Source organism: Puma concolor, chromosome B2, assembly GCF_028749965.1.
Source record: "Puma concolor isolate L17-30 chromosome B2, mPumCon1.1.hap2, whole genome shotgun sequence".
Taxonomy (NCBI): domain Eukaryota; kingdom Metazoa; phylum Chordata; class Mammalia; order Carnivora; family Felidae; genus Puma; species Puma concolor.
In genome coordinates, this window is record NC_141671.1 from 56227123 (window position 1) to 56251189 (window position 24067).

Sequence of the window (24067 nt, forward strand, 5' to 3'; positions counted from 1 at the left end):
GGATTTTTATTTTATAATGGCACAGGAAAATTTGCACATATATTCATGCTGGACATAACCTTGATAAGAAATATCTTTTAAAACACTGTTTTTATAAGCAGTAGCCATAATGTTAGAACCCAATGATTATGAAAAACTACAATGGCTGACAGAAGATAACCTTGACACCATAATATAAAATCCCTGAAGTGTTATGGATGACTGTGTTGTATAAATGTAACTTGGAAACATCTTCATGCTGAGATTTAATACTTGGGGGTCAGTGTGGTGGTAAAGTTTGAAAAAAAAAACATATCAACTAAACAACCTTCATTATTGTGTCCACCAGGGAGTCTCAGTATGAAATCTTTTCACATCAAGAATGAGTCAAAAAGCCTAAAGCATGCAGGAGATCAACCAAGCAATGACAGAATTCTTAAAAAGAAACATGAACTCCTGAACTCTTGCAATAAAGTTTTACATAAATGTACTTAATCATATATCATTTAAAGATGAGTTTTTCAAGTGTATCAAGATATATATTCTTTGATCACTCACTCATTTTCCAAAAGGCAGTTGAGTTCATAAAAAAGATTAAAATGTTAGTTTGTAACATTAGCACATAAGATACACACAAAAATTAAAGTGTTAAAAGAAGTTAAGTAAAAAACTCATTTTCAAGGTGGATTTTTAGGGCAGTGAAACTATTCCATGTGATCCTTAATGATGGATACATGTCATAATACATTTGTCTAAACCCATAGGATGTACAGTGCCAATAGCGAACAGTAATGGAGACTATAGAGTTGGATGATAATAATGAGTCAGTATAGGTTCATTGACTGTAGCAAATGTACCATTCTGGTGAGGGATGTTGATAATGCGGGCGGCTATACATGTGTTGGCGTAGGGAGTGTGTGAGAGAGCTCTGCACTTTCTGCTTAATATTGCTATGGGCCTAAAACTGCTCTGAAAAAGAAAATCCATTTTTAAAATTTTAGTTTCTTTGATCTGTTTTTATATTTAAGTATCAAAAAATTTTTGGAGGTATAAGAGAACACAATAAATTGCACATATTTATAGTGTATATTTTGGTAAGTTTTGACATATGCACGCATGAGTGGAAGCATCAACATAAAATCAAGATAGTGAACATTTCCATTACTCTCAAAGTTTCCTTATGCCCCTTTGAAATCCTCCCTCCTCCCCTACCAGATCTCAGTTCCCAGATAACCACTGTTCTGTGTTCTGTCACTATAGACAATTTGGCCTTTCCTAAAATTTATATAAATGTAACCTAGTTGTCTTCTCTCAGCAGAATTATTTTAAAAGTATCTTTGTCGTTGCATTCGTCAATATTTTGTTTCTTTTTAATTCCTGAGTAGTATTCCATTGTATGGATGTACCAAATTTTGTTTACCCACTCACTTGTTGATGGAAATTTGGTTGTTTCTAGTTTCTGCAATTACAAATAAAGCTTCTAGGAACATTTGTATACGAGTCTTTGTATGGGCATATCCCTTTTTTTTTTTTTTTCCCTTGGGAAAACACCTAAGAATAAAATGGCTGAGCTAGGTGGTACCTATATATTTAACTTTTTAATGAAGTACCAAACTGTCTCCAAAGTGGCTGTACCATTTCATGTTACCACTAGTAGCATGGTAATAGAGAGGTCCAGTTCCTTTATATGCTTGCCAACAGAGACTTGATATGGCCAACTTTTTAATTTTAGACATTCTAATATACGGGTGGTGGTATATAAGTGGAGTTCTAATTTGTATTTCCCTATAATTAATGATGTTGAGTATCATTGCATGTACTTATTTGCTATCCATGTATCTTCTTTGGTGAAGTGTCTGTTAAAATATTTTACCATTTTAAAATTGAGTTTTGGTTTTTTTATTACTGGGTTTGGAGAGTTGTTTTTTTAATGTAATATAGATATAAGTTCTATATCAGATCTAGACTTTGCAAATAATTACTCCTAGTTTGTGGTTTTTTCATTTTAATTTCTTTGTGTCTTTCTAAGAAGAGAAATATGCTATTTTCCTTATTTTTGTTCCCCTGTAAGTAATGAGTTTTCTTTTAGTTGCTCTTAATATTTCCTCTTTGTCATGGGTTTTGAGCAATTTGATTATGATGTAACTTACTGTGTTTGCTTTCAAGTTTCTTAAAAATTTTTTTTAATGTTTATTTATAATTGAGAGAGCATGAGTGGGAGAAGGGCAGAGAGAGAGAGACACAGAATCTGAAGCAGGCTCCTCGGAGCCCGATACAGGGCTTGAACCCACAAACTGAGAGATCATGACCTGAGCTGAAGCTGGCTGCTTAACTGACTGAGCCACCCAGGTGCGCCTGTTTTCAAGTTTTTTATGCTAAGAGTTTGTCGGGGTTCGGAATCTATGGGTTTAGTTTTCATCATATTTGGACAATTTTGGCCATTATTTCTTCAAATATATTTTCTGTTTTTCCCTTACTATTCTATTATTTGGGGACTCTAATCACATGTATATTAGGTTACTTGAAATTGTCCAAGGTCACTGATTTGCTTTTCATTAAAAAAATTTTTTTCTTTCTGTATTTCATTCTGTGTAGTTCCTGCTGCTATATCTTTAAGTTCACTGATCTTTTCTTGTGCAATGTAAATCTCCTTTTAATCCCTTCCGGTGTATTTTTCAACTCCATCATTGTAGTTTTCCTCTCTAGAAGTTTGATGTGGATCTTACTTTTTACCTTCAATGTCTTCACTTAGATTTGGAACATATGGAATGTAGTTATAATAACTTTTACAATGTTGTTATCTAATAATTCTAACATCTGTGTCAGTTCTGACTCAATTGATTCTCCTCATTATGGGTTGTACTTTCCTGCTTCTTTGCATGACTGATACTATTGGATTGGATGCCATCTATTGTGAATTTTATCTTGTTTTTGGTGTTGGATATTTTTGTGTTTCTGTAAATCTTCTTGAGTTTGTTCTGGAATGCAGTTAATTTGCTTAGAATCAGTTTAATACTTTCATCTTGCTTTTATGATTTTTTAGGTGGATCTGGGGTGATGATCAGTCTGGGGACTAATTATTCCCCACTGAGGCAAGACCCTCCTGAATATTCTACTCAATGCCTCATGCATTATGAAGTTGGAGTCTGGCTGTTGTGAATTGGCCTTACTCCTGTACTGGGCAAACACCTGGCATTGTTCCCTCTAATCATTTCAGATGGTTTTTTCCCTGGATTTGTGTAGTTTCCACACATACAAGTGCTCTTCAATCCGCAGTTTTCTGGATCTCTCTCTTCATGTAGCTCTCTCCTATCTGATATTTTCTTATGTACTCTAGCCTCTTTGGTCTCCCTGGACTCCCAACCGTGTCTCCTCAACTTACAGAGCATCAGGCTCAGCTGATGTTCCCCCTTCCTGTACGCAGGCCTGTAAACTGTTTCCAGTAGTAAGCTGGTTAACTGTAGGGCTTTCTTCATTTGTTTCCTGTCTCTCAGGGATCACAGTTCTTCAATCCTCATTCTGTGTCTTAAAACCTTGCTTCTTTTATTTATCTGTTTTTGTTTTTGATTGTTTCAGTCAGGGCATTGCTTCTTCTTGGCTGGAAGTAGAGAGGTCTCCAAAAACTAATTTTCTAAACATTTGATTTTTGGAGAAGAATAAAGTAATATTATTATGATGTACATAAAGAGATAGGTAAATGCAATATTTCTGTTTACATAGAGAATTTATCCTAAGGTACAATGTTAATGGTTTGTGCTTTCCTTTAATTTATTCTGATATTGAAATGATTATTATTTAATATATGTTAAGCCTTCTAGATATAGACACCATAGCTATATTTTAATTCATCAAAGGCCTTCCTTGAGGAACTTGAAATCCAATGGCACAAAAGATATATAATATTGGAACTCAAATATGGAGTAAAAATGTAAGTGGGCAAGGACAGCTAATGTAGAAATGCACAAGGCTAAAACTTTAGTCTTCTTTTTTTTTAAGACTTTAAGTGTAAGAGTCAAGCTACAACATAATAATGACAGGAATGATCATTGAGATTTCTGAGAGGAGATACATTATGTAAATTCCATACTTGGAATACTGTAGGATGGTCTTACAGAAAGAGAAGAAATGACATGTACCATAGAACAGCTGCCTGAGGTAGTTGGGCAGGTGTTATTATCTCAGTCTTAAGAAGAAAACACTGAAGTCGTGTGAGAAAAACTGTGGTTTCTTCAAAGACATACCTCCCTGACTGCTGGAATGGAGCTGACCACACCTTCCCTGAGGCTCCCCTGTTTCTTTCTTATACAACTATGAGATCACACCAAACCCAAACCCGTAGTTCACATGATTTTATCCCTTATACATTTGTTATATGTTAAAGAACTAGTCACAGATTGATCACGTGGAAAAAATACATGTTTGGGGTGCACCGTGACCTGGAGGTGGTAGATACTCCCATGAAGTAGCACATAAGAGTTTATGTGTGCTTCTACTTTTTTTTTTTTTTGTAATTTTAACCTTTATTTATTTTTTTGAGACAGAGAGAGACAGAGCATGAATGGGGAAGGGTCAGAGAGAGGGAGACACAGAATCCAAAACAGGCTCCAGGCTCTGAGCTGTCGGCACAGAGCTCGACATGGGGCTCGAACTCACAGACTGTGAGATCATGACCTGAGCCGAAGTTGGACACTCAACTGACTGAGCCACCCAGGCACCCCTGTGTGCTTCTACTTTTGAGCTGTATAACAATTTCGTGGTTTTGACACTGTTGCAGAACTGAACTGTATTTCATCCATCTTCGAATTTCTATTACTTAGCATGGCACTATACATATAGTAAGTGGTCAGCAAGTAATTGTGAAACAAATGAAAAAATGAATACTCCGAATTTTACAAGAATGGAACTAAAGTAAACTAACTTTAAACTTAAAATAGTACAACTTTTCTTGATATTTTTCTTAATAGTCCTTTAAGAGGAGGCAAATATTTGTAAAGGGTTGAAAGAGTCAGAGTCTCCTAATCTCATATCTTCAATGTTTGAAAGCGTAACAAAGAATTTACTGTTTTATGCACTTTGGATCTTTTTCATATCTGCTATTCCTTTTCTTTCCATCGACATACAAATCACAAACTCAATCTAACCACTTCCCACCATCTCCATCATTACCTCCTACTGGAAGCCACCATGAACTTACCTGCATCTAGCAAATAGTTTCTCTGTTTCTACTCTTGCCTTTACACAATCTGTTCTTTACATAGCAGCCGGAGTGATTTTTAAATGTGTCTTACCACTCCCTTGGTTAAGATTTTTGATACCTTCCCATGAAACTGAAAATAAGTTCTAAACTCCGTTCTATGACCTATCAAGCCCAGGACTGTGTACTGGGCCACTGCTGCTACTCTGCCTGCTTTTCATAGCAATTCTCCTCTGCCTTGCTCTGCTTCTGTTGGCCTGGGTGCTCTCTAAACACCAAGTGTGTCTCACTTGCTTTCATTTCTACTTGGAATGTTTTGCCTCATTTTAACCTGGAGTGATTTGGATAATGGTATCTCCAAGAAAGCAAACATATAAAACTTACAAGGGACTCCTCTGAAAAACAACACACATTTGTTACATGTTAAAGAGATAGTCACAGTCACTCCTAGTTGCAAAGCTTTTGGAAGTAAAGATAGTTTACTCTCACCGTATGATCGGAATGGTTTGTTGTCAAGAGGAAGCCATTCCATGGCTCATGACTACCTTGGGAGGTTGGCATTACCATTTGAACCGTGAATTACCCAGCATCTATATTGGTAAAATAAACAGCCGTCTTTCCTTCTATCTCCCTCAGTCTGTTGTTACCTCCACAGTCAACATTTTTTCCAGCTCAAAAGAGCATCCTTAGGGATGTAACACCTAACCTTCCCTCCAAGGTCAATTGCAGTTCAGTTGACAGGGACAGAGCTATTACAGCTACGTTACACAATTTGTTTTTTACTCAGATCCATTTTACACCATTAATATGGGCATTGCTGTTTCACTAGAAAAAGTAGGCTATGTTCAGGGAGAAGAACATGAAAAATGACCTGGGGAGAAATAGGATCTTTCTAACAAAGAGATATATCAATGTAAGAACTTATTAAAAACATACCATTTATAATGCACAAATTGTAGTCATTGCAATGGCCATCATTGTTATTCTGAACTGCTTCTCCAGACTTTCAAAGGAGACCAGTGTCCTCAGACAGTCTCTTTTGTCAATGATGGATTTTTCTTTTTATGTTGCAGTACTATAGGATTTGTTCCTCTGCTTAGTTCAAACGGTTCATCCCTGTTTTCACCAATTTTCCTTCCATTTTGTCTCTTCTAAGCTGGCTACACGAGTTAAGAATTTTTTTTTTTCCTTTTTGAAAATAAACCAAACAAAAATTAGCTTTCTGCTTTAGGGAATTTAAAGCTTCCGTTAAAATATTAATAAAAATATGATCCTATCAAATCTCTGTAACAATTTTGTTTCACATCAGAACGTTTTGATATCTTATTTTTTAATGGCCATAGGTACTATGCATTTGTATAATACTCAGGAAAATGACACATTCTACCTCAGGTGGACTTTTTATACATCTGCATGAAGAGTTTTTGCAAATATCTGGCCTCTCTTTTCCAGGGTAGAAATTACCACTGAAGCACCATCGGAACTAGTTCAAGTAATGTGCTGGTAATTGTGAACAAATAGCAGCAGACAGATCATGCTGGTGACTAGAAATCAGGAGTGGTGTTGTTTAATTTGAAGGACACATCTGTGCTAGTTAGTGTGACAAGTCCAACAAACAGTAGTAAATGGAAGGAAGACAATATGAGATATAAAAAGAACTGTGGATAATGTCAACCTTTTATTATATAACTGTAAACCCAAGGAAGTAGTACAACTAGTGGCAATACTTTCTAGTGAAGAATACATGATTTCTAGAGCTCAAGTCATGCAAGGTATTAAATGCTATTCATTTTGGGGATTCAGGGCTGTGATGGACTGAATGTGTTCAGAATTCCTAATTGAAGCCCTACCTTTCAGTGTGATGGTATTTAGAGAGGGTGCCTTGGGTGGTTATTAGGGTTGGGTGAGGTCCATAGGGTGGGGCCTTCATGATGGGAGTAGTACCCTGGTAAGGAGAGACACCAGAAGAATAACTGTCTCTGTCTTTCTTTCTCCTTGTGCACATAAAGAAGAGGCCATGTGAGCACATTATGAGATAACAGCTGCCTATAAGAAAAGAAAAGAGGCTGCAGAAAAAAACTACTTCATCATCAACTTGATTGTGGAGTTTCCAGCCTCTAGAGCTGTGAGAACTCTGTTAAGTTACCCTGTTTTTGGTATTTGGTTACGGCAACTTGAGCAGACTAATATAGACTATGAGAGAGAGAGAGAGAGAGAGAGAAGAATTTGGCATAGCAAGAGGAGAATCTAGTGCAATTATTTTTGTATTAAAAACTTCTCATGTTAGAGCTAAATGCATGTTGAGGTTGGTGTATCTCAATTTCCCACCGTGTAAGGAGTTACCACTTGTAAAATAGCAAATTATAAATCCTGCTTTCCCCTAAATCAATGCCTCTTATTTATATTATCTTGGATCTCCTTCTTGTTATTGAGACATGTTTTTTTAGTTTTGTTTTTAAAGTAATGGAGGCTCAGAAGATGAAGAACAACTCACCATTTAAATATATGGACAACTCTGATAAAGTTTTGGATTAACTGAAATGAAGTTCAGTAAGAATTAAGGAAAGTCTTACCTTCTCAGGGAAGTTCAGATTAGACTGTGGGTGATTATTGTGGGAGAGGGTGCACGATGGAAGGAGAGGAGTAATTTGGTTCTAAGAGCCGCTATTGGTGAGGTACGTAGACCCAGGTCGTCTTCCAGGCATGCTCCCTCGCCAGCTCCTCTGCATTTGCCTGGCTCCAAGACTCATCCTCTCCTCTGATTCCCTCTTCCTGCCTAGCAGGTCTGATGAGCCACTGGTTTAACATTAAGCCCACTGGGGAAGAGAATGCCTGACAGAATCAGAGGTATACTACCCCTGGGTATTTTAGAGGAGATGGTTGTTTTGTTTTAATAGTAGCTTTGAGTTACTCTCATTTCCCCACCCTTTGTTACACATAAATAAGAGTTGAATGTAATCAACAGCAGATATTTATTGAATCACCGCCATGTACAACACTTTGTGTTAGGTCTCAAGGTACAAAGATGAGTAAGACCCAGTCTCTGAACTTGAAGTGCATTCATTCCAAAGTGTTGTAGGAGAGTGAGTAAGGCAGTAAATAAAATAATAATGTGTGATGTTTTGCAGTTGAGGAAGGAGAGCTTTATTCAGGAATGGTCAGAGGGAGATTTAATAGGATTTCACAGAGAAAGTAAGAGTTGAACATGGAGCTTAAATAATAAAATCTATCAAATAGAATTGGGCAATAAGATCCTTCTGAGGCAGGTAGATATGAAAAGTTTTGCAGTGTTCAGAAAGCTGACGGTCTAGCTGCAAAGACAATTATGTGGGTTTATAGGACAGAGGGGGCAGGAGATGAACTTGGAAAGTTGGGTAGTACCTGGATTGAAAAAGGCCTTGAAAGGCAGGGCTGGGAGGTTCTCCACTCCTAATCTTGTTAATGGGGAACCATGGAGAGTTTTAAGTAAGAAGGTATTATGAGAGCTTGTTTTCTAGAAAACCCATCTAGGCTGTATGTGAAGGGTGGATTGACATGGTTGAGGGAGATAAGGTAATGTTTGGAGTGATGGGGACGCCACAGTTAAGGCAATGGGAATGGAGAGAAGAAGCCAGAGAGATGCCAGAGATAGAATTGACAGGGGTTGGTGAATCAAAAAGGGAAGACGGTTGGGTTTACCAATCTGTAAGAGTTTAGAACTAGAAATGTTAGAACTGGTTACAAAAAAAAATTCAGATTTTCATGCCTTCAGTTGGGCATGATGAAAACAAATTCTGATAAAATCATTTGTACTTGAAGACACTTAGATTTATATAATATAAATATATATGCATATATATTTTATATACCTTCAAAATATATATTCATGTATATTTATATGACATAAAATACATAAATTTATATGATACGTCACCAAAAACATTTATATCAATAAAATTCTTAGTACAGTTGTGGAGAAGGATGACTAGTTTCCTTCTGTATCCAAATATTTTTAATGGGTTTACCCTACCTTCAAGAACTACTTGGAAGAGTAATCCGTGCCATACTGAAACTCATGAAGCAAGGTAATGCCAAAGTTAAATCTCATCTAAACTTAGTTTTTTTATGAAATTGCTTATTCATAAATACATTTTAATTAACCATTAACCAAAGGTATCATTTCAATAAATAGTAACCAAAGATTATATTTTGGAGCGTTCCCCTCTCCATCCCTTTCCTATCACAAATCTATTATAATTTGACTTCCATACTTTTTAAAGAAAGAAATGTAAGTTGCAATAAATGCTTTCCAAGGAATCATGGGAATGAAACATACTTTCCAAATTCCACTTAAATAAACAAAACAAAACATCTCTCTTTTAATTTTCAGAACTCATTACTCATGAGTTCCTTAGGTTTTCATCAATTTCTGAGCCTGCAGATTCTCTTTAAGACACAAAAGAAAAGCTTTAGACATCTTTTTCCTCAGTCTTAATTAAAACAACACAAAATTTTATTTTGCAAGTGTTTTAAGACACTTCCTTCTGGAATATCATTTAATTCCTTGCCAAGTGGCTTCTTTCATAGGTCTTTATAAAAGAAAAACATGAAAAATAAAATAGTTTAATATTTGGCAATATTATAAAAAGTCATGCATTTTATTGGTTAATAAAATTCTCACTATTGTGAGAATACCTAGGTACCTAGATTTCCAGTTCATCCCATTTTTTTCCTGTTTATTTTTTAAAATTCATTTATTTTTCACTCATTAAATATTTATTGAGTTGTGCCTGGGTGGCTCAGTTGGTTAAGCATCTGACTCTTGATTTCGGCTCAAGTCATAATCTCACAATCATGAGATCAAGCGCCATGTCACATCAGGCTCTGCACTGTGGTGCTTAAGATTCTAGCTTCTTCTCCCATTGCCCTTCCCCTGCTCATGTGCTCTCTCTCTGAGCCTCTGAAATATATATATATATATTTATTAAGTATTTACTATGATCCAAGACACTGCTGTGTGTTATCTTTCTATCTTTCTGCTGTTTGCTCTTCTTTCCTGAATTTTCCTTACTTCTAGTCCCCTTTCCATTTTGTTTGGCAGGGTACTAGGGCTGGGGATAAAAATGGTGAATAAAGTATGGTTTTTCTTTTTGAGGAGTTCATGGACAATACTTTTACCTACATGTATATTCAGGTCATTCACACTTGTGATTTCTTTCAGTCACATAAGATGAATTGATTTTTAAGACTAAAATAATTATTGCATGCAATCACAAAAAGAGATCTTGGGTATTAGAATATGGGAAATCAGGTCTCATTTAAATTGGGAAAAATCACATCCTCTTTTTTCTTAGTATTTCCCAAATAAGAAAATTAATTTTCTTCATTATATGTGAATTTTGAAATTATAAAACTTTTTTTTTTTTCAACGTTTATTTATTTTTGGGACAGAGAGAGACAGAGCATGAACGGGGGAGGGGCAGAGAGAGAGGAAGACACAGAATCTGAAACAGGCTCCAGGCTCTGAGCCATCAGCCCAGAGCCTGACGCGGGGCTCGAACTCACGGACCGCGAGATCGTGACCTGGCTGAAGTCGGACGCTTAACCGACTGCGCCACCCAGGCGCCCCTGAAATTATAAAACTTTTTAAGTTAAAATTTCTTCAAATGTGTATTTTTGTAATGAAAATAATGCCAAAAATTTACTCTTAAATTTAGTCTCTTAAAATACTTGACAGAGGGATGATATTATCAAAGTTCTTTGTATTTAGTAGGGCATACTGAAATAATGAATGTTACTTGTACTTGTGATCTCCATGTATTTTTTCATTCATTCATTTAATTTTGATCTTCTGTGCTTATGCTCTAGACTCCTTTCTAGGCATTGGGATTCCTTGACACCAAAATGCATGTAGTTTACAAAGCACGACCTTAACAGTAGATGTTATATAGAGATGAAGACTAGATAGATGTTAATGTGGAACTTTATTACTAGTGTTTAAATACAAAAATACTGGTTGGAAAGACATACGTTTCACTTTAAAGCAAAATCTGGGTGTTTATCATTCTGCAAAATATTTTAAAATGTTCTTCTTTGTGGGGGCGCCTGGGTGGCTCAGTTGGTTTAGCATCCAACTTCGGCTCAGGCCATGATCTCACAGTCCATGAGTTCGAGCCCTGCATCAGGTTCTGTGCTGACAGCTCAGAGCCTGGAGCCTGCTTCGGATTCTGTGTCTTCCTCTCTCTCTGCACCTCCCTGCTGATGCTCTGTCTCTCTCTGTATCAAAAATAAATAAAACTATTAAAAAATTAAAAAAAATGTTCTTCTTTGTATTACAAAAAAAAAAATTCTGAAAAAAGTATTATTTTAAATGTTATTTTTATTTGTTTTTAATTGTTAAATTCCCACTCCAAATATATTTATTATAAACTGATTACATAACTTTGGCAACTTTGGATCAGACTAATATGGAAAGACAAAAATGCTAATTCTTCTGTCTTTGGTGATCATAGTACCAAGAGACTATTTTATGTTTAGTTAAGTTAATCAATTTTAAATCAGATTAAATAGACAAAATGTTGGGATTTTTTGTGAAACTAGTCAATCACCATATGTACAATGTTGTGCTAAGAAATATGAAATCTATATGAAATGGAATATTTTCTGAGAAAATATGCTACCCAGTTGAAATTATAAGAGCTGGCAACTCTTATTAGAAATATTTCTAATATTTCTAATATTTCTATGGATAAGGTAGTCAGAAATTTATCCATATAAAAAGTACCTGGCCCAGAAGAATTAAGGGAAATTTCTACTTAAAGTAAGTAAATAGTTAATTCATGTTTTATGAAAAAGATGAAGGGCTTGCTAATAATGCAAAACTTGTAATCAATAATAGGAAAACTGAGTGAGGATACCATGAAAAGAGAAATTACAGATGTTTTATTTCTAAAAATAAGCACAAATAGCCTTAATAATGTTTTAAAACATCAAGTCCATCAAATACACTCAAATTTGAGATATCGTATGCATTGCATTAAAACAAGAAATTATCACTGTTAATATTGCTCAGGTGATCCAAGCCAATAAATAGAACAAGAAATAATTAATAAATAGATTAAAGACACAAACAAAAAAGTTTGAGGATGATAAAGGGAAAAATGAGTAATTTCAGACATTATGATTTTCTATTTAAAATCTTAACTAAAACTTATTAGGGCTTTTAAAAGAATTAAGGGAGATGGCTTGTAATTTAGTCAATATACAAAAAATCAATATACATCAAAGATGTCATCATTTAGAAATTTTCATCGATGTGATTGATGAAAGGACCTCCTTTAAAATAGACAAAAGCCTCAGAACATCCAGGAATAACTGACCAAAATGTGCAAGATCTACATATTAGTGTCCTATTGTTGCTGTAACAAATTACCACAAAATTAGCACTTTAGGGCAATACAAATTTACTGTTAACTGTTATAGTTTTGGAGCTCAGAAGTCCAAAATGGGTTCCTAGGGCTGTATTCTTTTTGGAAGCTCTAAGGAGAAAACATTTCATTGCCCCTTCTAGCTTCTGGAGGCTGCGTGCATTCCTTAACTTATGACCATTTCCTCTATCTTCAAAATCAGCAATACATGACTTGGACCTCTGCTTCTTAGATTCTTCTCCTTCCCTCTTTCATCTTTTAAGGATCGTGATTACATTGGGCTCACCTGGATAACCAGAATAATCTGATTATCTGATTAAGTTAAGGACCATTTCAAGGTCCTTAACTTTACCACATCTTCAAAGTCCCTTTTGCCATGAAATGTAACATATTAAAAGATTTGAGATATTTGGATATGGAAATTTTGGGGAGGTTCATTATTCAACCTATTGTAATCTATCTGAAGAAAATAAGAGTATTATAATGTCATTAAAATTGTTAATTCTAAAGTCAGATTACTTGAGTGGAATCCTAATTATATCACTTAAATTTACTTCTTTTCTGATATTGAAAACTGTAATGTAATTTTGCTAAGCTTCTTTTTCTTATCTGTAAAGTGATAATATTTGTTCTTTATTCCACAGAGAATGATCTCAGAAAATAAGATGAACCATATAAAGAGTTTGGCACAAACTCTAAGAAAACATATCCATAACCATGAACAGAATGCAATGAAAAAGAAAACTTATGGACAATAATGAATTCTTGGTAAATACAATTATGCTTATAAATATAAAATTTCGATAGAAGAACTGAAAGAAAAAAATCAGGAAGTAGCTTAGTATACAAGAAGACAATAAAGGAAAAATAGGAGTTAAAACTCAGAGACATGCGGAATAATTCCAGAAATTTTAATATATAATAATAGGCCTTTCAGAAAGAGAGAACAGAAAAACTCAACAAAGTTACAAATGGACTAAAAGCATGTAGTTGCTCACAGATAAAGAATGACATGACTCTTCAAATGAGAGAGAATTATTGAATGCTAAATTAAATGAATATACAACTTATCAAGGGAAATATTGGGTTCTGGAAAGCAGTGGAGTATGTTTAAAAAATGGACAGAAACTTAATTTCAACCCCGACTTCTATACCTAATCAAACTATCACTTAACATGAAAAGAAAAAAAAATTGAGACATGCAGGAACATAGAGCATTTACCTTTCATGTAATCTTCTTTAATGAAACAAAATGAAGTAATGAAATAAGAGAAGAATGTGGCATTTGGAACAAAAGAATCAACTATGGAGAGAAATGCAGGCAGTGTCAGGATGACAGCTGTGGATCAGACTTAGAGTATAATTAATCTAAGTAGGAGCAGGAGGATGGAGAGAGGTCTTGTTAATTCATAATCTCTAGTGTGTTGCCCTAATCTGTATGGTCCAAAATGGCTCATTACTGTGTCTGCATTTCATCCAGCAGAAAGGAAAAGGGAAAGAGAAGGACCTCTCCTTAAGTACATGATCCAAATGCTGTTTACGTTATTTCTGCTCACAACTGGCCGGAATTTAGGCATAACCAGCTGAACCTAATCACACCTGCTGGAAGGGAAACTTGGGCTCTCAATTCTGTGTTTTAAACTATGTCATTATTCTATCTGCTCTTGGATGTTATTTATTAAATGCTTACCATGTGGCAGACAATTGTGACAAGTTCTTAAATTAACTTTTTTTCCTTCAAAAACAATAATAGAGGGACAGTCCTCTTCTTAAAAATAAAGAAATGGATTCAGGGGCGCCTGGATGGCTCAGTCAGTTGAGCGTCCGACTTCAGATCAGGTCATGATCTCACAGTCCATGAATTCAAGCTCTGTGTCGGGCTCTGTACTGACAGCTCAGAGCCTGGAGCCTGCTTCAGATTCTGTGTCTCCCTCTCTCTCTGCCCCTTCCCCACTCATGCTCTGTCTCTGTCTCTCAAAAATGAATAAACGTTAAAAAAAAATTTTTTTTTAAAGAAATGGACTCGGGATGTTGAAATTATTTTCCCAAGGTCACACAGCTAGTAAGCAGAAGAGTCAGGACTAGAACTCATGTCTATCTGACTCTAGTGCTCATAATCTTCACTGCTAAACTATATCACCTTCATCATAATTGTCAACTGATCAGTTATTTATGGTTCTTGACCACCAGAGCTGGACTCATGGTGTCACAGCTGAGGATGTGCTCTATCCTTGCTCTGTATTATATGATCTGGAGCTGTGGTCTCCTGAATGGATATAAAGAGACACTGATCTTAAAGTTCCTTTGGGTCAGAGCTTCTTTGTACAATGGGGGTGGCAGAGAGTGACTCTCAGCTATCTGAGATATAATTGTGGTTTTGAAATTATAAATTAGGGGTGGCTGAAAGTCTTTTTACACCTCTTATCTCTACGTATGGAAGTGCTTTAGACATAACTCAGGTGCTAATCATTTCTCAAATCTATTCATTTGCTTTGTATTTAGAGATAACTTATTTCCCAAACTGGGTAACTCCTTCACTGATATTCTTTATTTAAATTCTCTTACAATGTCGAGTCTTTTTCTGTTTTCAAGAGTCTTTTAACTGGAAGGCAGGGAAAGGTGAATCAGGCCCAGCTAGCTTGCTGCCTCCAAACTTGGAAATTTACCCAAGGCCAGTCGTTGTGCTATTAAGGGAACAGCTATTAAGAGAAGGATAGCTGAGCCATGGCTATTTTATATTCTCAGCAGGTTTAAGCAGACACAATTTGACATCCGGGTGGGGAAATTACAAAAAAAAAGGAAAGACTTTTACAAAATTACAACACTGTTTAGCATGTACTTTCTCAGAGAATTGAAGCTTGCCTAATGAAGAAGTCTCTATATGATTGTGATCTTGTATATATTTGTGTGTATAGGCAAGCAAATATTTCAATGGTTGGGAAAATCAAAAGATGTGACTGAAAGTCACTGGTGGAGAAATTTGGAAGGGTGTGAGACTTGAAGTGTCTTCTCTGTCCTGGAGGACTTTCAAGTATCAGTGTTATACCACATTCCTCAAGCCTATTCTTTAAAGGCAGAATGCCAAATACCACCACTGACCATGTGGCTGAGGCTCTCCAAGGCTTTATTCTAGGCCAAATTAATCTGATTTGGGGAAGTGCACCACTTGGTAGAAAGAGACGTATCTGGTTTGAAAACAGTACCTGTGAGCATCCGGTGGGATTTGCCATGAGGTGGGTGTCCAGCCACATGATGGGCTGGGAGTGGAATGGAAGGGAGGTAGAAAAGTGCAGACCACAGAATTGCAGAGAAAGGTTATGAGTGGGATGTGACCAAGCAAGGAGTTCTGAGAAGGTTTATTTCTGTGGATGTTTTCCCTTGGACTATCAGAAAAGCCATGTTTACTCTACAGTTCCAGTTTTCTCCTATGCATAATTCCCTTTAATTTCTTCAGCGCTTGAACAAAGGTGAGTGAGCACACCTATATAGCTGTGTGTGCTAGGGTTGTTAAGGATAAAGTGAGACTAAAGGGAAATATGATTTGTCCCACATCAACTCTCCAGAGTTGGAACAACCTCAATCCCAACGGTCTGGGAGGCACCAGGCAGGTCCACTCTCGTGTTCTAAGTGTCAGAGACAGTCTCAGATGGTGACAGCGACTGCAAAGCAGGCAATATAGGAGGAACTCACAGAAAACCCACCTCTTTTCTTCCCATGTAACAGAGGGAAGTGAAGCTTGCAGGAGTGGGGGAGTGACAAGGGAGTATACTTTGATATAAAATGCTTGTTTGCTTGTCTGTTTTTGCATTGTCGTGATTTATGACCAGTCTCCTAGTAAGATTAAAAAATAATAGATCACAATGATCATTGTGGCGATCATTTCATAATATATACAAATATCAAATCATTATGTTGTACACCTGAAACTAATATAATGTGTGTGAATCATATCTTAGTAAAGAAAAGATTACAAAATAATAAATGGTTTCTTCTGAGAATCACTACCATGAAAACTTGCCTAGGTAAAATATTACTTTTCTCTATATATGTTCTGTACAAAGAAATACATTTTTAAAAGAGATTTCCTATGAGGACTTTTGTACCCAGAATGTCCTTTTACAAGTACAATTCTGGTTAAAAACCAATATGCTTAGGGGCACCTGGGTGGCTCGGTCGGTTAAGCGTCCGACTGCATCTCAGGTCATGATCTCACAGTCTGTGAGTTCGAGCCCCGCGTCAGGCTCTGTGCTGACAGCTCAGAGCCTGGGGCCTGTTTCAGATTCTGTGTCTCCCTCTCTCTCTGCCCCTCCCCTGTTCACGCTCTGTCTCTCTCTGTCTCAAAAATAAATAAATGTTAAAAAAAATAAAAAAAAAACCCAATATGCTTAGATTAGTACTTATACCACAATTCAAAGGTAATAATATGCACCTAACTTACCATGCCTGCTGAAAAACAGGCTTGGGAGATTTTGTAAATAATTTAATACTCTTCAATAGTATAGGCTGTGGAGAATCTGGAATCTCTTCCTCCTTTTTTTGGTTTGCATAATTTGAGATTTGTTTTACTATCTTTCCTCCCTCCCCCTCCCCCCAAGAAAACCACCCAATAAGGAACAACTTAAAATCTGAAATGTGTTTGTTCTCCTGACTGCTTTTTTCACCCTTCTGACTTCCCAGGCAGCAGCTTATAGAAGGAAGTTTATTCTCATCATCAAGACACACTGGTCCTATTGAGAACTCATTCTCAAGGCTAACCTCTTATTGATGCCCCACTGGCAGAAGAGTTACTTGGCTCCGTTGAAAGCGATCTTATGTTTTGTTTCCAGCTACAGCTGCTGCACAGAAATGAGGTAATGAAGGTCTTGGAATCATTTTATGGTCTACTTTTTCCATGTTCTCTGAATCAAGAAATCTCTGGGTCTTGATTAAGATGCACTCTCTTCTACCCTTAGGATCCAAATGGTACTTTTAAAGTGCACATCAGATGATATGACTAAAAATCTTGGAAATTCCTGCCTTGTTGAAAAAGAACAGGTGTTGTTTTGACTAGGGAAACCCACATGTAACATTGCAAAGGTCTTGTCCTCGTCTATCACATCTGGGTCTCGTGTGGGAGATAGTGGGTAGCAGCTATCAACATCTTTCCCATGTGTCCTTTCAGGTAAACTGCTCCTCTGGTAAGTGTATTGTGAAGTGCTCCTGTTGGGAGCTATGCACTTTCACAGTCTTGTTCAATGTTTGGGGGCTATGAATCCACACTGATACCTAGAGAGTTTGAGAGTCACCTGCCCTCTTTATTTTAGCCTAAAAAAGCAGAAATTTTTACTTTTGCAGAGATAGAGAACACGGAGATCTTTTCTAGAGTCACCTGCTAGTTTGGATCCTGTGCAGTTAAAGGTTATGAGAGTTAGTATACTGTCAGGGGCATTGATAAGGAAGATACGTGGAATGATTCCATTATAAAGTGACATATTTCCAGTTTGCATGTCAATGAAGAGTCAGAATGATTAACCAAAAGCACACATGTATATTCATGATGGCCTTTGGGTCTTTCAGGGAAAGTGATGCTAGTGGTTGAAACAGATAATCCTAAATTCTCTGTGGCATTACACAATACAAATTCATTTTTCACTCACATAAAGTCCAGTGGGGTAGGATGAGCCTTGTTACATGCTATAATTCAAGAATTCAGACTTCTTTTATATTGTTCACCCAACATCTTCAATTATGGCCTCTAAAGTTATTGCATAGTGGGAAGAGAGAGGGACTAGAGCAAGGAGGCAAACTTTTTCTGTAAAGGGCTAGATAGTTAATATTTTTTATTTTTGTGAACCCCATGGTTCTGTGGCAATTACTCAGATTTGCCATTATAACAGAAAAGCAGCTGTAACTATAGTTTTTTTTTAATAAAACTTTATTTACAAAAACATGTGGTGGCTGGGTTTAGCCATGAGGCTGTAATTTGCTGAATGCTGGATTAGTTTTAGGTGGGATATATGTATGATTCAGACACAGAATAGCATATATTTTTCTCACTCATTCCATTGGCCAGGAGTGAGTCACCTGGTTTTGATCAAACTGCAAGAGAGTTTAAAATGTTGTTTAGCTGGATGCCCAGAAAAGAAGCAAAAGTATATTATGGGTCCCAGGAAGTTTCTGTTATATTCTTCAACAGCTTAATGTGAATTAGCTCTTCCAGGCAAACCAGAAGCTTCTAATGAGTCAGTTTCATGGCTAGGATGTTAGATTATTTAAAGTTATATATTTTCTACCATAGTTTTTGTCTGAAAAGCCACTACAATGACAAAGCTCCAGAAAAGGGTCGATCTACAAGGTAAATTGAGAATTGCATTGCTTTCATGATCTTGGTATTGATATTTCCAAGAACTGGAGGAAAGCTGCCTTTAATCAAAAGAAAGCAGATGAGTGCTGCGTCAATCCACTCTGGTTGGATGTGGAGCAGAGGAACTTCTATAGTCATAGCTTCTCTCGGACACTCCACCTGAGGAGGTTGTCTTAGTCCTTTTGAGATGCTGTAATAGAATATCACAGACTGACAGGCCTACAAACAACAGGAATTTATTTTTCAGTGTTCAGGGGGCTGGGAAGTCCAAGATTAAGGCACTGGAAGATTTAGTGTCTGGTAATGACCTACTTCTGGTTCATGGACAACTACCTTTTCACTATATCTGCACATGGCAGGAAGGAGCAGAAAGCTCTCTGGGGTCTCTTTTATGAGGACACTAAATCCCATTTGTGAGGGCTCCACCTCATGACCTAATCACCTCCTAAAGGCACTACCTTCTAACACCATCATATTAGAGGTTAGGATTTTAATGTATGAATTTGGCAAGGGACAGTCTATAGCAGAGGGCTAGCAGAAGCGGGGTAGTTTTTAAAAAAAAAATTTTATGTTTATTTATCTTTGAGAGAGAGACACAGAGCATGAGTGGAGGAGGGGCAGAGAGAGGGGACACAGAATCTGAAGCAGAAGCAAGGTAGTTCTTTTTATTTATTTATTTTTTTAATTAAAAATTTTTTTATTAAATCTTTTTTTAATGTTTATTTTTGAGAGAGAGAGACAGAGACAGAGCATGAGTGGGAGAGGGAAGAGAGAGGGAGACACAGAATCTGATGCAGGCTCCAGGCTCTGAGCTGTCAGCACAGAGCCCGACGCAGGGCTCGAATCCATGGACCATGAGATCATGGCCTGAGCCAAAGTCACACATTTAACCAACTGAGCCACCCAGGCGCCCCATAAGCAGAGTAGTTCTAATCAGCCCTCTCTCATGGCTCTTTGCATATGGTTGGAAGACCCCTATTTATATTATTTTTATTTCATATAATAGCTAAGTCCCCAAAGATAAAGAGTACATTTTATTTCTCTGGAAACTTTTCTTTTAGATATATCATTCTCCACCAAGTGGCTGGCTCTAAATGTGTTTTAAATTTAATAAGCTAATAATCACTTAAGACAGCAGAGATGTAGAGTATAGCCCAATTATTTCCAAATGCAATTTAAGTTTGCCTTGAGCAATTAATGGGATTTTTTTTTTTTTTTTTTACATTTTAGTAATGTCCTCTTTTCTTTAACTTAATTGAGGACTAAATCTTCTCCCAAGTTCTGAAGACTGGATCTTCCCCCAAGGCCAGGTTACCTATATGAGAAGTGTAGCGTTTGTTACAAGTAATGCAGAGAAAGGATAAGATAATGGCCAATTTTTAATATGCAAAATGGGATTTTCAAGTAAATCTTGAGATCCAGGAGAAAATCATTTTTATAAATATCTAATAATATATATTTTTATAAAATATCCAATAACCAAATATGGAAGACCCCCACGCATAGAATTCTGTCATAGCTTAACATTTTCATCAATGATAGAAAAATACATGTCTTTTGCTTGACAGTAGGAGGGTAAGGCTAGGGGAAATGTTTTCAGAGCAAAACCGAAGGGGATCTGTGGAAGAGGTAAAGGTGAGAAAAATGGGATTAATCAGGTATGTGCTCCAATTTCCCTTCCTTGGCTTTTTCTGTTTGGACTCTGGAGACTCCAATCTCTCAAGTTTTATTTCTCAATTTACTCTTGGTTTTAGTATGGCATAGTTGGATGTAGAAGTGGCCAGGGCAAGGAGGGCTTTAGTGTGAACCATGTGAGCTCAGGGCAAACCGAAGAAGTCCAGTTTACTTATTTTAATTTTCTTAAAACTCTGTTGAGGTATAACTGATATCAAAAAAATTGTGCATATTTAATGTATCAATTTGATGAGTTTAGGCATAAGCATACATCCCTGAAACTATTATCATAATTGAGATAATAAACATAACCATCACCTCCAAAAGTTTCCTTGTGTCTCTTTGCTTTTTCTTCTCTCTCTGTGTGTGTGTGTGTGTGTGCGCGCGCGTAAGAACACTTAACATGAGATCTGCCTTCTTAATAAGTTTTAAGCGTATAATATGGTATTGTTTACTACAGGTACCATGTTGTATAGCAGATATCTAGAACTTTTTCATCTTGCAACTGAATCTTTATATCCATTAGCTAACAACTCCCTATTTCCCCTCTGGCAACGACTACTGTATTCTCTGCTTCTATGAGTTTGACTATTTTAGGTATCTCATATAAGTGGAATCATGCAGTATATTTCTTCCTGTGACTGGCTTATTTCACTTAGTATAATGTCTGGGAAGTCCAGTTTCGATCTCAAAGGAGTCTAATGACTAGTGCCAACTGAGCTGAGGCTGAATCACCCAGGGAACACCGGGAACACAGGCTGTAACCTAGAAGAAAATAAACTACAACTTATACCTGAGAGAGTCATCTTTTAAAGCATTTTTTTTAATGTTTATTTTTGAGAGAGAGAGAGAGCACAAGCAAGGCAGTGGAAGGAGGGGTAGTGCAGAGAGAGAGAGAGAGAGAGAGAGAGAGAGAGAATCCAAAGCAGGCTCTAGGCTCTGAGCTATCAGCACAGAGCCTGACACAGGGCTTGAACTCATGAACTGTGAGATCATGACCTGAGCTGAAGTCAGATGCTCAACCAGACGAGCCACCCAGGCGCCCCTGATGTAGAGTCATCTTTAAATGACAGTATGATGTGTTGCAAAGACTCAGTATGGATCCAAGAACCAAAACTAGCCTTAAAGCCAAGATCCTGTGTCTCCCTTACCGTAAACTTGAGAGGCAAACTCAAGGAGAGAAGAAGGAGAGAAAGCCTCTGAGAAGTAATTTTATCCAAGAAAAACTGAGTGATACTAAAAGGTACTATTTAAACCACAGGATAAGACATGAAATAAACAGATTGGACACGTAGGTTATTTTTTTCTCGCTAACCAGCTTGAAAGGAAGCCTGATTAATTACAGACAAATCAAGAAATTACATTTTCTCTGCACATCTGATTTGATTTGTGAGTTAAATATTTTCTATCCTGCCACATTGGCTAATGAATTAAAATTAAAAGAAAATCTAAAAAGAAAACCATGTAAAAATTTTATTGCATTTCAAATTCTTAGTTAATTGGAAAATATTTGTATTATCCAAACATTCACATATATTTACATCCACTTATCCTGAAAGAATCAATTATGATAAGTAAAAGGCACTTCATCTTGACATTTGGCAGAGATATAGATTGGATATTCTCTAAGCTTTATAATAGTATACAGGCTGAAAGCATATAATATACATACAATTGTTTAATTTACCTCAAAAATCCAAATATATCTTTTAAAAATGTATTGTTATAGGAAAGTAGCTTTACTTTTTATTCAACTGATAGCATCACAGAAAAAGCCAAATTACTACATAGTGTTGTTAACACTGACTGAAGTCACATGCCATTTTCCACACTTAAGCTTCCTGCCTATTCTACATGTTATTACTTTGTGCCCAAGATGGAAGTTTATCAGAAAAAAAAATCAATAAATATCAAAGAAGGAAAGGATTCTCACATAAAGGGGAGGGGAGCAATTTTTGCTTCCACTTGTTTATAAGGGAATATTTTACTCATTTCTTATTCTCCCTCTCCAGGGTCTCATGTAGCGTCATTTCATGATTTCTTGCCACTCTCCTCTGTCCCTGTGTTTCCATGCATATGTTTGACTGAGATGAGCCTCTCTGGGCTTGTGGGAACACATGGAACAGTCAGTAAGCCTCCCTGATGAGGATTGCCATTTCTGACACAGAGCGTTGGCTGGCCTGTTGCTGCTAAGGCTGCTAAAGCCTGGATAGCTGCTGGGAACCTGTGCTAAGGCTCAGGGCAGCTGTGCTATCAGGCTGGCACTCCCTCCCTCGCTGCCACTGTCTCTGACCGCAGTAGATTTTAATTCAATAGAATTCAACTCTTTAGCTGCCTGGAGCATCCAGGCATCGGGCCCAGAGGCCCTTTCAAATCAGGGTTTTTACAGTTATTTGAATCCACGGGAGATGCCAGCATTTCTCTGCCTCACAAAGACAAGCAAAACTGTACAGAGGCTGGTAAGATACAAAGTCTTGAGGAGGAAGTTGAGCCAGATTCTCTTGGGGAAAAATAAGAGTAAATCCATGTGTATTGTTCCTTGTGTTAATCTGCTGTCTGTTTTCGATTCTCAGGGCTGGATTCAGGTAAGAATGGTACAATAAATAAGTGATGGGAGAAAGTGTATGCAAACACACACCATTTTGTGCAACGAGCTTGTAGCAGGCACACGCTGCATATCGTATGACTCATATTCAACTGAGAGAATATTATTAAAGTCACTGTCCCTTCCTGTTGGATTAAGTTGGACACTAAAGTGATGTTACGATGATTTAACTCTGGCAGGGCATCCAAATTCAGCTCAGCACTAGTTCTACTCAGGGATGCTGGCAAGTGGTACATGCTACCTGGCCTTGGAAGAGCAGTGTATCTTGGTGATTGTACGGGATCAGGCTGTCTGGGTTCAAATCCTGCTTTGCCACTTACTAGCGATGAAAATTTGGACACATTTGTGACCTCTTTGTGCCCTCTGAGAAGAGAAAGATGATAACCATGGTCCCTATAATAAGGATAAAATGAGTAAACATATGTGAAGAGCAGAAAGCAGTGTCTGGCATATGGGTGATATTCTGCAGGGCAGCAGCAGCAGCAGCAGCAGCAACAGCTTATTAGAAATGCAGATTCCTAGACCCTGTTCCAGACTTACAGTATCAGACTCTGAATCTCAAAAAAAAAAAAAAAAAATCCTATTGACATTAAATATTTGAGAAACACTGCTATGTAAATGTTGGTGTAGGTCCTAGAGGCTAGCTTTAACTAGGTTAAGTGGTCAAGGTGAGAAGGGCATCCTTGCTGATTTGCCTTTCCCTCCAAGACTCTGAGCCCGAAGAAGAGACTTTGTCCTCTCTGACCCGGGCCTCTGATTATCCTGACTTTTTGGTAGCCATTGAACTGTGCTTTTGTGAGCCTATGCCCTGTATTATCCTCAACCTGTATCCCGAACTTGAATGTGTACTTTGCATCCAGATCTTG